Source organism: Saccopteryx bilineata, chromosome X (assembly GCF_036850765.1).
Source record: "Saccopteryx bilineata isolate mSacBil1 chromosome X, mSacBil1_pri_phased_curated, whole genome shotgun sequence".
Lineage (NCBI taxonomy): Eukaryota > Metazoa > Chordata > Mammalia > Chiroptera > Emballonuridae > Saccopteryx > Saccopteryx bilineata.
Window position 1 is genome coordinate 37,802,132 of NC_089502.1, and position 4,751 is coordinate 37,806,882.

The window sequence follows — 4,751 nt, forward strand, 5'->3', positions numbered from 1 at the left end:
ACTTTGTTCATTAGATTCCACATATAAGTGAGATCATATGATATTTTTCTTTCTCTGCCTGTTTTATTTCACTTAGGATAATAATCTCCAGGTCCATCCATGCCACTGCCAAAAATAAGATTTTCATTTTTTTAATGGCTGCATTGTATTCCATTGTGTATGTAACACAACTTTTTAATCCACTCGTCCACTGAAAAACACTTGGCATATTTCCAGATCTTGGTTATTGTGAACAATGCTGCCATAAACATGGGGGTGCATATCTTCTTTTGAATCATTGTTTTGGTATTCTTAAGATATATTCCTAAAAGTGGAGTAGCTGGGTCAAAAGGCAGTTCCATTTTTAAATTTTGAGGAAACACCATTCTGTTCTCCACAGTGGCTGTATCAGTCTGCATTCCCACCAGCAGTGCAGGAGGGTTCCCTTTTCTCCACATCCTCGCTAGCACTTACTCTGTGTTGTTTTGTTGATGAGCGCCACTCTGACTGGTGTGAGGTGATATCTCATTGTGGTTTTAATTTGCATTTCTCTGATGATTAGTGCAATTGAACATTTTTTTGTATGTCTATTGGCCATATGTGTCCTTTTTGGAGAAGTGTCTGTTTAGTTCTTTTGCCCATTTTTTAAATTGGATTGTTTACCTTCTTGGTGTTTTAGAAGTTCCTTACTAGTTTTAGAAGTTCTTTATAAATTTGATTATTACCCCTTATCAAATGTATTGGTGAATATGTTCTCCCATTGTGGGGGTTGTCTTTTAATTGTGTTCATGGTGTCAAAGGCTTTTTAGTTTGACAGAGTCGCATTTGTTCATCCTGTCCTTTATTTCACTTGTCTGTGGAGATAAATTGGCAAAAATATTGTTATAAAAGATATTAGAGGTTACTGCCTATGTTTTTTTCCAAAATGTTTATGGTTTCACAACTTACATTAAGTGTTTTATCCATTTTGAGTTTATTTTTGTAAATTTTTGTTATTTGGTGGTCTGGTTTCATTTTTATGCATTTACCTATTCAATTTTTTCAACACCGTTCAGTTTTTAAATTAAATTTATTGTGGTAAAATTGATTAATAACATTATATAGTTTCCAAGTGTACAAGATTATATATTACTAGACATCTGTGTACTCTGTTACATATTCCACACCTGAAGTGCTAACCTTCTCTCCTTTCATACAACACTCCACACCTGAAGTCTAGTTTTGTTTCATTACCCTATATTGGAACCTCTATACCTTGACCCTTTCCCTTCTGGTAACCACCATGCTATGAGTCTGTTTTTTATTGTCTTGATATTTTGTTACTTTTTGTTTTACATTTCACATAATAATTTTTTAAATGTTAAAAAATAAAAACAAAACAAAACAAATAACTAAACATTTAAATACCACATGATGTAGCAATTCCTCTTCTAAGGATTTACCCCCAAACAGAAAAACACTTATTTGTAACAATGTGTGTACCACTATTAACTGCAGCATTATTTCCCAAGCCAAGACATGGAAACAACCTAAATGCTCACTGGCAGAAGATTGGAAAAATAAATAGCAGTACATATATACAATGGAATATCATTCAGCAACAAAGAAGATAAACTATTATTATTTGTTATAATATGAATGGATCTGGAGGGTCTTGTGGTCAGACTCTTTTTTCAATGTCTTAAGTTAAATAAGTTAGACAGAAGAGAAGGAGAACACCACTTATTAAAGATAATGTCTTTACTACATTGTATGCTCTTACCGCCTTTGTAAAGTATCAATTGACCATAAAGGTGTAGTTTTTTTTTTTTAGTTTTTTTTTTCTGGGTTCTCTGTTCTGTTCCATTGATCTATATGCCTGTTCTTATGCCAGTACCAAGCTGTTTTAATTACAATGGCCTTGTAGTATAACTTGATATTAGGAATGTGATACCTCCCACTTTATTCTTTATTTTTAAGATTGCTGATGCTATTTATGTTCTTTTTTTATTCTATATACATTTTTGGAATATTTAGTCTGTATCCTTGAAGTATTCCATTGGTATTTTAATAGAAATTGCACTGAATTTATATATTGCTTTGTGTAGTATATACATTAAAATGATGTTTGTTCTTCCTATCCATGAACACAGTACATGCTTCCAATTGTTTGTATCTTTTCTTAATTTAATTTTTATTTCTTTTTTTTTGGGGGGGGAGAGAGAGAGAGAGAGAGAGAGAGAGAGAGAGAGAGAGATGGAGAAGGGGAGACAGACTGGAAGGGAGAGAGTTGAGAAGCATCAATTCTTCCTTGCAGCTCCTTAGTTGTTCATTGATTGCTTTCTCATATGTGCCTTTACCAGGGGGCTACAGCAGAGCAAGTGACCCCTGGCACAAGCCAGCAACCTTGGGGTCATGTCTATGATCTCATTCTCAAGCCGGTGACCCCAGGCTCAAGCTGGTGAGCCCACGCTCAAGCTGGATGAGCCCATGCTCAAAACAGCAACCTCGGGGTTTTAAATCTGTATCCTCTGCATTTCAGTTAGATACTCTATCTAGTGTGCCACCATCTGGGCAGACTCTTTTTTCAATGTCTTATAAATTTTTGAGTACAAGTCTTTAACTTCCTTGGTTAAATTTATCCCTAAGTACTTTATTCTCTTTGTTGTAATAATGAAGGGGATTGTTTCCTTAATTTCTCTTTTAAACAGTTTATTGTTGATAAAAATGTCACTGATTTCTGAATTTAATTTTTTAATCTGGTCACCTTGCCAAAGTCATTTATCAGGTGAGTAGTTTTTTGACTGAGACTTTAGTGTTTTCTATGTACAGTATCATGTCTTCTTTTCCAATTCGGATGCCTTTTATTTCTTCTTCTTGTCTAATTGTTGTGGCTAAGACTTCCAGAACTATGTTGAATAAGAGTGGTGAAAGGGAGCACCCTGCCTTGTTCCTGATCTTAAGGGGATTGTTTTTAATTTTTGCCACTGACTATGATGTTGGCTGTCGGTTTATCACAGATGGCGTTTATTATGTTGAGGTGTGTTCCCTGTATTCTCACTTTGTTGAGAGTTTTGATCATAAATGGGTGCTGCATTTTATCAAATGCTTTTTCTGTATCTATTGATATACTCATTTGATTTTTATCCTTCCTTTTGCTTATGTGATGATTCACATTGATTGGTTTGCAAATGTTGTACCAGCCTTGCCTCCCCAGAATAAATCCCACTTGGTCATTATGTATGATCTTTCTGATGTATTGCTGAATTTGGTTTGTTAATATTTTGTTGAGAATTTTAGCATCAGTGTTCATCATGGATATTGCCTATAGTTTTCTTTCTTTGTAACGTCTTTATTTGGTTTTGGGAAGAGGATAATGCTTGACTCATAAAAGGAGATTAGAAGTCTTCCCTCTTTTTGAATGTTTAAAAATAGCTTGAGAAGGGTAAGTGTTAGTTTTTCTTTGAATGTTTGGTAAAATTCACTTTTGAAACAATCAGGTCCAGGACTTTTTTTTGCTGGAAGTTTTTTGATTTTTGATAACTGTTTTAATTTCATTTGTTTTAATCAGTCTGCTTAGGTTTTTGGATTCTTCCAGATTGAGTTTTGGATGATTGTATGTATGTTACTAGGAATTTATCCATTTCACCTAAGTTGTCCAATTTTTTGCCTTATAGATCTTCATAGTATTTTCTTACAATCCTTTGTATTTCTGCAATGTCAGTTGTTACTTCGCCACTTTCATTTCTAATTGTATTTATTTGAATCCTCTCTTTTTTTTTCTTGATGAATCTGGTTAAAGATTGATCAATCTTGTTTACCTTTTCAAAGAACCAGCTCTTTATTTCATTGATCTTTTTTTATAGCTTTTTTTTTTTTTTAGCATCTATGTCATTTATTTCCACTCTAATTTTTATTATTTTCTTCCTTCTCCTTCCTCTGGGCTTTATTTTTTGTTCTTTTTCAAGTTTTTTTTAGATGCAGGTTTAAGTTGTTTATTTGAGCTTTTTCTTGCTTCTTAAGGTATGACTGTAATGATATGAACTTCCCTCTCATGACAGCTTTTGCTGTGTCTAATAAATTTTGAGTTGTTGCATGTTTATTTTCATTTGTTTCAGGGAAATTTTTATTTCTTCCTTAATCTCATTGGTAATCAATTTGTTATTTAATAGCATGTTATTTATCCCTTATGGACTTAAACGTTTTTTCAGTTTTTCAATTGTAGTTGATTTCCAGTTTCATAACATTGTGATCACAGAAGATGCTTGATATGATTTCAGTGTTCTTAAATTAATTGAGACTTGTTTTGTGTCTAAACATGTGGTCAATCCTAGAGAATGTAACATGAGCACTTGAAAAAAAATGTATATTCTGTTGTTTTGGGGTGAAAAGTTCTGAAGATATCAATTAAATCCAGTTGATCTAGTGTGTCATTTAAAGACACTGTCAATTTTCTGTCTGGAGGATCTATCCATTGATGTTAGGAGGGTGTATTAAAATCCCCTACTATTGAAGTATTGCTGTCAATCTCACACTTTATGTCCATTAAAATCTGCTTTATATACAGTATTTAGGTGCTCCTATATTAGGTGCATAAATATTTACAATGGTTATATCGTCCTGTTGGATTGCTCCCTTTATCATTATGTATTGACCTTCTTTATCCCTTACTATGGCCTTTGTTTTAAAGGTTATTTTGTCAGATATAAGTATTGCTACCTCAGCTTTTTTTTTTTTAATTTCCATTTGTATGAAATACTTTTTTCTATCTCTTCCCTTTCAGTCTATATGTG

The 4,751-nt window shown here is 33.1% G+C and overlaps 1 pseudogene; it reads right to left on the reverse strand.

Annotated features, from left to right (window-relative positions):
* Positions 1–1,094: 1,094 nt before the first annotated feature.
* Positions 1,095–1,180, reverse strand: LOC136318060 (U6atac minor spliceosomal RNA; annotated as a pseudogene).
* Between the last annotated feature and the right edge of the window lie 3,571 nt (positions 1,181–4,751).